This window comes from Corythoichthys intestinalis, chromosome 1 (genome assembly GCF_030265065.1).
Source record: "Corythoichthys intestinalis isolate RoL2023-P3 chromosome 1, ASM3026506v1, whole genome shotgun sequence".
NCBI classification, from domain to species: domain Eukaryota; kingdom Metazoa; phylum Chordata; class Actinopteri; order Syngnathiformes; family Syngnathidae; genus Corythoichthys; species Corythoichthys intestinalis.
In genome coordinates this window covers 70,948,835-70,958,283 of record NC_080395.1, presented here as the reverse complement: position 1 = coordinate 70,958,283, position 9,449 = coordinate 70,948,835, and the positions used below count along the sequence as shown (strand labels likewise).

The window sequence follows — 9,449 nt, the reverse complement described above, 5'->3', positions numbered from 1 at the left end:
AAGGGAATACAGACAGACATTTTTTGTTTTGTTTTAAAAGTGTTAAAATGGAGAGTACCATCTGAATAATGAATCAAAACATAGGACAGATTTTACATGGTGGGTGATTACTCATCAATATCACTATCATCAGTGTCATTATCCCATGTGCCTCTTTCTGTTTCTTTTGAAATATTTTCACAGTTCTGGCAGTGGCATAAATCTGTACAAGACATTTTTGCAGACAAGCATGAACATCTTTCAGTCTCACACTTGCTTATCTTGCAACCACAGTGGACTACCTCTAGCACACTATCTGGGGCAGGATTTCTAGTCATCCATTTTACTGTTAATTCATCATCCTCAATGTCCCATCCATTGCCAATTGGTAAAGGGGCACACATCATACCAGTCAGAGAATGTCGCATTACTGCTGCTTGGTAGTTTGCCCTTTTGCTGTGTTGGAAGAGAGCATCACTTGTTGGAGGAATGGACAGTTCTGGCAAAGCTGACGATGCCATACAGAATGCCTTGTATCTTGCATCGTTGACATTTTTGGCAGTTGACTGGCCATTCAGATGGCACACATATTTGCTCAATGCCTCAAATGTAGACTGGTCAAGGTTAAAACTACTGCCCAGATCTGTAAACGCAATCAGGTATTCTTGCTGACAAGCAAGAGGAAATGTCTTTGTTTTGCCCTTGCCATGAAAGGCACTGGTCGAGTCACAACCTGTGAAACTGGTCGAGTCACAACCTGTGAATGTATGGATGCCAATGAGGGCTGAACAAACACTTGGGCCAAGAGCTGGTTTTCCAACCAGATGTTGTGCTAGCCATTTGTTCAGTGTCACTTTCTTGGCTTACCTCAGTAGATTCGGTAGCTGATGTACCCGATGACTGAGGTATCCTGTCTAAAAGTTTGTCTGTGTTGATAACGTCTCAAAAAAAAAAAAAAAAAAAAATTCAGAAAAGTTGCGCTGGAAAGGGGTGTGAAAAATCAACTGGGGGAAATCACGCTTCAATCTTCTTTTCAGCAAAACCTACCTGAAACAAAGTTAAAGGGAAAGATGAGCACAAGACACACATATTCACATCACACACACCCACATTCACTGTTGCACTTATATTTCTCATTCACACAAATACACCAAAGAGAACAAAATTTAACATTCTCTCAAAGCCTTTTTTTAGAGAAATTAAAAAAAATTTTTTTTTAGTATGACGATTTATAAATTACCTCAATTCAATTCAGTTTTATTTGTATAGCCCTAGATCACAACAATGTTGTCTCAAAGGGCTTTGCAGAGGCAATATGATACACAATCAGAAACAGCAAATGAAGCAACAAAGATTCATAAATAAATTCAAGTCCTGGGTATCCCCCATCCTTAGACCCTCCATGTCGGCAAGGAAAAACTCCAAAAACTCCAGTCTTCGGGAGAAAAATGAGAAACCTTGGGGAGTACCACAGTCAGGAGAGATCCACTCCCAGGACGGATAGACAGGAACCCCAGGACCGCTAATGGTAATTAGCAGGCGAAGTTACAGTCCGTAAAGATGCAGTGGAGTAAAGGAACAAGAAGGGGTCCATCTAGCCAGATGAGACGGGGGTAGCCACGAGGACGTCCATCCAGCTTGGGGTCCGGACAGTCAGGAGGCTGCAGCTGAAAAAATAGCCCCTCCCCAGAGGGGAGGGGGGAAAGGGGACACCGGGTGACTAGTGATGAAGAGACTAAACAACTAGATATTCATTCATTCATTCATTTTCCATGCCGCTTATTCCTCACGAGGGTCGCGGAGGTGCTGGAGCCTATCCCAGCTAACTTCGGGCAGTAGGCAGGGGACACCCTGAATTGGTTGCCAGCCAATCGCAGGGCACAAGGAGACACACAACCATTCACGCACACACTCACACCTATGGACAATTTAGAGTGTTCAATCAGCCTACCATGCATGTTTTGGGGATGTGGGAGGAAACCGGAGTGCCCGGAGGAAACCCACGCAGGCACGGGGAGAACATGCAAACTCCACACAGGAAGGCCGAAGCCCGGGATTGAACCCTTGATCTCAGAACTGTGAGGCAGACGTGCTAACCACTCAGCCACCGTGCCGCTCCAACTAGATATTAACATTGTAAAATAGAAATAGAGTAAGATAAGTGGTGTGGTAGGTAGAGTGAGAAAAAGGAGATAGAACTCAGTGGCTGTACTTCCCCCAGCTCTATAGCTTCTAGTGCAGTTTAGACTAAACTTTGAGTCTACTCCGACTTCAACTAGCCTGACCATAAGCTTTGTTGAATAGGAACGTTTTTAATCTAGTCTTAAATGTGCAGACTGTCTCGGCTTCTTTAATATTAGCTGGAAGTCTGAATTACCTGTAGTCTGAAGCATCAAGATCCTCATGGTTCTTCACGGTGTTCACGAACAACCTTCTTAGCTTGTCCATTCTGAGCACTTCTTTGTCAACAATAATCCTTTGACGGACCACTTGTTCACAAAAGAGTTTGTAGCTCTCAGCATAGGGTTGTCTGTAACACACATACTTGGGATGTGCAAAGAGTAACGCTTTCAATGCTTTTAGGCTGTATTGGCACCATGGAAAAAGTGCTTAGAAAATAGATTTTGTTCCACTGAAATGGATCTACATGACCGCTGCATTATAATATACATATGTTGCTAACTAGTACCAAAAAAAAGTTCTACTCACGGTTTCCAGTCATTTTTTAGTAATTAGCGTTTTTGTGTCGGTCTTTTTTTTCCCCGTGGCGCAGTGATATTGATACGGCGGAGTCGTATCGTCAGTGTGTGAAGCCATTTTAGGTCACGTGCACCAATAGGAGACGAGGATTGTTGCTATGGGTTTGGAAAACAAACAACATGGCGGCGACCGTGTCAAGCTACGACACGAGCGAAGATGAACAAAAGATAAGAAAACCGCATTCGAAATGTAGTCAAAAGGCATGGAAACAATGCTATATGCATCTCTCATCTGTCCAAGGGAGAAAAAGGGCAGGAATTTGGCCGAAACGGCATGCAACTTGCTAAGCCTTCGTGGCTACGTCAGACAATGGCTTTCTCTCCAGGCTCCGTCGAAGGATCTTGCTGAAAATGCGTCGACTGGGATTTTTAACGACATTGACTCCAGGTAAGCCACACACACGCCTTTTGTTGTGAATAACTATGGGAGTTGGGGGGCTTCTGGTCAGATCACATATGAAGTTAAGACTTGCAATATGAGTTCTGGGCTGTAGCGGTCATTATTATGATGTTAGATTGTTAACTTTGAGCAAAAAGTTTAGATTGACAAATAACATAGGTTTTTCATAGTATTTAGTTTGTTTAACTGTAGTTCCATAAACCTATTTGATAATATTATTCAGGAAAAAATGGCAGAATAGACAAGCCTAGATAATTTGGATTGGAAAATTATGTAAATATGATATGGATGAAACAGTTCACACATGGTTTATGTGTGTGTGCGTGTTTTTCAGAACTGAAACACCCTTCACTGACAGCTACAACTTCTTCTGTGGGACCGTCGTCCATTAAAAGATTAGAGTTGACCAGGATCTGCTGCGAATGGACAAGCTTGTGGAAATATGGCTTTATTGGGACCATGGAAAAAGTGCTTAGAAAATGGATTTCATTCCACTACGCTGGATCTATGCGTTCAATGCATTTTTTCTAAGCCAATACCCTTCTAACTTAGTCACCAGCCAGAAATGTATCTTGATGTGAATACACAAAAATACAGATCTAGTGTTGCTATTTTCGCTTGTTTTAAGTGTTATATTAATTCTGGCAACACACAATCTTTATCAAATGTCATAAACACATCTACCAAACATTTGAAACAAGTATTGGTGCCTTAGTATACACATAGGTGAATTCATGTAAAGGAAATCAAATGAAAGGAAATCAAATGCAAATGTAGCTAATTTCTTGAAGGAAACACTTCAACATTAATGATTTGCACCCAGCACAATGAAATATATATTGAATTAAGCTAAAGGCTTATGTATCATATATTAAAAATATCACAACCTACTATGCAATGAAATATATAAAATAAAAAATGCACACCATGATCATAAATGGCTGAAAATCAACCGAATTGCTACCACACCCTTCTAAATGTGAATCATGGCAAAAATGAAATAAGACAAAAAATTATAGGGTGATCAAAAAATAATGTGCCAAAATCATAAGGTGATACTTAAAAAATTAAAGACATCACAAAAGAAGTGATGAACACGTGTTGAAGATAACTTCCAAGTTTTATTTCATGTTTCACAAGTGCTCAAATGTGAGCACACCCAGCAGCACGGACAAAATCAAGCCACGATGAGAATTCCTCTCAAACTTGTGCATGTCGCAGTTATTGTCTTGATTGCAACTGTTGTTCGATATTTCACATCATCAGTACTTGCTGGACGTGTTGGTATGTTAAAGACAAAGTTTATTATCCATCTTTATGGCACATAACGTATGTTATACACTAAGTGTATGTTCCACCACTTCCAGCAAATATTGATGACATGAAAGATCGAGTAACAGACTATATCAACGCGGGAGGGAGGAATTCTCATGTCAACTTGGATGTTGTCCATGCTGCTGGTGATGGCCATATTTGAATACTATGAAAACATGAAATCGAACATAGTTACTTCCTACATCTGTCCAAGGTAGAGTTTTTTTTTTTTTTTTTTTTTTTTTTTTAATGTTTTTTGTTTTTGACTTGGCATTATGATTTTGGCACAGCCTTTTTTAATCACACTGTATATACACAAAAGGTTGGAATCATTCAAGTATGGTACTGTTGGTACACAACATTTATTTAAACATGGAAGTGTCTCATACTATAAAAATACACATACAAATATTGAAAAACGAATTTAAAAAATATATATATAGAAATAAAAAATAGTAAAACTGTACATGACAACATTACTCCTCAAAATCGCTTTCATCAAAGTCATCAGCCCATCCAAAGTGTCTTCTGTTTCTTTGGAAACATTCTCGCATGCTTGGCACCGATATAAATCAGTACAAGAAAGTTTTGCAGACATATAGGAACATCTTCCCATGTCACAATTGGTTGCCTTTCAACTACAGTTGACTACTTGCAAAACAGTATCAGGGGCAGGATTTTTAGTCATCCATGTCACTGCCAACTGCCCATCCTCAATGTCCCACCCATTCCCAATGGGTGAAGGGGCACACATTTTACCTGTCAGACAACGTTTCATAATTGCTGCTTGATAGTTTGCTGTCCTGCAATGTTGGTACAGAGCATCAGTTTTTGGGGGAATAGAATGTTCTGGCAAGATTGACGAGGCCATACAGAAAGATTTGCATTTGGCATCATTTTTGGCATATAACTGGCCAAAAAGGTGGCACACGTATTTCCACAACGTGTTAAATGTTTGTAGGTCAAGTTTAAAACTGCTGCCCAGCTTTGCAAACCCAGTCAGGTACTCTTTTTTTATGACGTGCAAAAGATTTTTTTTCCCCCTTTGCCATGAAAGGCACAAGCAGAGTCACAACCTGTGAATGTATGGATGCCAATGAGTGCTAAACACACACTAGTGCCAGGAGCTGCAGAGACCTCAGAGACGTCAGTCCTCGTTCTGTTGCCTCCTCCTGTGAAAAAATGCAATTTACACTGTAAATCTATCTGCAGACTTACAGCAATCACTGCCACGTCAGTATCAGGGCTTTTATTGACTACAGCTTGATGTTCTTGAGCCAAAAGGTTTATTTAACCATTGTCACCCATAACAGGTATGCAATAAAAAGTTCTACTGGATTCACTTTCTATACACTGTACATACATTTTATAACAAAGTGGTATTGATATCTGGGCTAAAAAATGGTATCGTTACAACACTAGTTTAAATAAGATTTTTGTGAGTATAGGTTAATAACAATTAACCTTGTAGCAAAGGCGTGCGTGTGGCTTACCTGTAGTGAATGTCGTTAAAAATCCCAGTCGACGCATTTTCAGCAATATCCTTCGACGGAGCCTGGGGAGAAAGCCATTGTCTGACGCAACCACGCGGCTCTGCACGTTTTTTCCAAATTCTTGCCCTTTTTCGCCCTTGGACAGTTGAGAGATGCATATAGCATCGTTTCGATGCCTTTTGACTAAATTTCGAATGTGGTTTTCTTATCTTTTGTTCATCTTCGCTCGTGTCGTAGTTTGACATGGTCGCCGCCATGTTGTTTGTTTTCCAAACCCATAGCAACAATCTTCGTCTCCTATTGGTGCACGTGACCTAAAATGGCTTCACACACTGACGATACGACTCCGCCGTATCAATATCACTGCGCCACGGGGGAAAAAAAGACCGACACAAAAACGCTAATTACTAAAAAATGACTGGAAACCGTGAGTAGAACTTCTTTTTTTGGTACTAATTAGCAACGTATGTAAATTACAATGCAGAGGTTATGTAGATCCACTTTAGTGGAACGAACCAACACAATTTTCGCTCAGCCAATACAGCCTATTTGGCTAAAGGCAAGCAGAATACAAGTGACCTGTTGTTGACCAATGCTTTACCTTTGAAATGTGTAATTTTAGCTAAGTGTCAATGGAATAGTGCAATGTAATAACTCACATTTCTTCGTCCCTCGTAGCAGTTTCTGTTGCTGTTGACCTGGTTAGGAACCTGGTGTAATCTCGGTAACAGGATTTAAGGTATCGCACCTCCATTGCAACAGTCTTTGTCTTCGATATGTAGAAGGATTGAAGAGTCTTTCTTCATCTCTGCTGCCTGCAGCAACCGGCCTTTACACAAAAAAGAATTATAATAAGTAGTATTGTCACATCACCGCTTTTCACAGTATATGCACATCACAGATTTAAAAGTAAAGGGTTTGTTGAGGTTGGTGGGGGTGGGTGTAGCTCTGATCTATGACTGTGAGGGGCACAGCTAACCCGAGTTTGGTAACCACTGCTGGATTCACTCGATAAATCATTCAGCATCTCGCGTTTTACTAAACTATAGCCTTGAAATTAACAACAAATTATTTTCAGTCCATTAATAAATATCGGTCATATTGTTAAAAAATGGGCGCGTGTGTGTGATGCACATACCTGCCGACAATGTCTCTGCTTTGGCGAGATGATCCCTCTGCCGTTTGCCTTCCGATCCCAAACGAGCATACTTTGAAACTTTTTTTTTTTTTTTTTACAAATGATGCAGATGGCTGGCAGGACAGGGCCAGCAGAAGCGATGGGCAAACCTGAACGGGAACAAAGTTTTTTTCTGGGAGTTTCAGACGCTTCTGCAACTTTGCTAGTACTCGTAGGGGGGTTAGAATGGCTCGCCTTCAACAATTTCTGTTTATCAGTTAAACGCCGGTAGCATGCAGTGTTGAATCCAGCGTTGCCAGGAATATTTTCAAAATCTATATCCACGCAATGTTGGTATATTTCTGCAAGATACTTGTTAGCGCTGTGAAGACAAAGCCACTTTTTAAGCAGGGTCTGTTCGTGTTCCACCGTTGATAAGTGAAGTCCAAGACGTCCTCATTCTTCACGGAAAAAAGATGCATGTAGCATCGTTTATTTCCCATTTTCTGCACTCTTTTTAACTTTTTTCCTCCATTCGCTCTTCTTCACTCTCCGATGTTGTAATCGCCATTGTTGATATCTGGTTGTTATGGTGAGGAGAAAGCGGCTACCTGATAGGCTCATGTGACCAAAATCACACCACTCCCGACCTAATGGCACTACGCCCACACCAGAGATCAATGCGCCTCAACGCAAAATACTCCCGGGGTTTCACCGCCGAGAATAAAAAATTGGCACGTTTTCAGAGGGTGAACTCCACGGATTCTTACTTAGAACTAATAAATCTATTTTATGAAGAAATTAATATTTAGTGCCCCTGGTAGTGGAGCAAAACTGAACGAAAGGGTAGGTGACCTGACGGCCTATTGGGAACAAAATATGTTATACATGCCGTTATCTTTAATATATTACCACTGGTAGGTGAATCAAGGAAATTCCCTGGGAAAACAGTATTCTAGTTGTGAAAAATGAAAAACCTAAATCATCTTGCATTTCAATGTAAAAGTCGATTCCCCGTGCTCATGCTAACAAAACATGATATATTCACAAAATGGGAGAGTTCCCTTCTGCATTAGAGTTTACATAGTTTCATACCTGTCAACTTGTACGGTTTCGGCATGATTTGTACAAGTGAGCACTGATTTTTAAATGTGTACGACGTACGTTCAAAGTCTGTACATTTTTCGTGCATTACGTTTTATTTTCTCCGTTCGGATTTTGTCACCGTTTCGGCAACGAGACAATGTGCGTTACGATGCGTTACTACATTGGTTGAATGACGTGAGAAAAGTCACTGAGAGAGAAGAGTGTTTGTTGTGACGCTGTAGCAAACGCAATGCTAGGCTAGGTGGCTCCAATATTTCCTGACTGTAGCCAAGAGCCAACAATCTACGCCTCGATATCACAAGCTTATAGAACGACATGCAAAATGACAGACGGCGGCGTTAGTAAACAGCCGCCATTTTGAAGCAGTAGGCTTCTCAGAAAGGCTCTGTTGTAGTGAACCTTCCTCGCGAACTTAGGTAACTTTTTATCTAAAATACTCCTAAATTGGCAAAATCTTGACTTGAATCTATCTTTAAATGATGAAACAGTTTTTAAACTTTAACATGTCGAAAGTAGATAGAAGGGAGCTAATGCAAAAACGGTAGCAATTTTCACAACTTTTAACAGTTGATTCATAACATTCAATGATTTCCAAACATAGAAAAGGTGACTATGTTTGTTTGTTTTTGTGTTGTTGTATTTTTTTTTAAATGGAACAAAAAAAAAAAAAAAAAAAAAAATGAAAGGTAACACCAGTTACTTTGCCAAGTAACTAATTACTCCTACATTCAGGTGGCTGAGTTACTAACTCAATTACTTCTTGGGAAAGGTAATTTGTGACTGTAATTAATTACTTTTTAAAAGTAAGATTAACAACACTGGTCATAAAGATGAAGTCTGCAGAATGAATTGTGACAAAAGCTGAGATTTTGAGATTTGAGAATTTGTTGCCGAACACAATTTGCCTGATCACTATTGCTGATCACTTCTCAGTATTAGCAAAAGAAATGTTCCCTGACTCAAAGATTGCATCGGTAAGTTCATTTTATGTATTAACCTTGTTAATTTATATTTGGACACACTAATGAACTACCTTCAAGTTAAACTGAATAGCGAGCTGAAGTGCCAAGAAGTGCAGCCATCAAGACATGATAGAAATTTCCAAAAGTGCTACATAATAATAAAAGTCACTGTTAAATTTCAGTCACTATGATGTAGCTGAAGATACTGATTGTTCTTTGATTGCACCAGGTTATATGTTACAGTCAGTGTAATCTGATTACTTTTTTTCAGTAACGAGCAATCTAACGTTCATTTTTCAAAGCCAGTAATCTGATTAA

General features: G+C 39.9%; 1 long non-coding RNA gene across 1 annotated transcript; it reads right to left on the bottom strand.

Annotated features, from left to right (window-relative positions):
- Nucleotides 1–1,069: 1,069 nt before the first annotated feature.
- On the bottom strand, nt 1,070–7,633 carry LOC130917174 (uncharacterized). The gene is made up of 3 exons (XR_009063427.1): nt 7,084–7,633; nt 6,605–6,774; nt 1,070–2,509 (listed from the first exon to the last, which is right to left on the bottom strand). It is a non-coding gene; the product is annotated as an uncharacterized LOC130917174 (long non-coding RNA).
- Between the last annotated feature and the right edge of the window lie 1,816 nt (nt 7,634–9,449).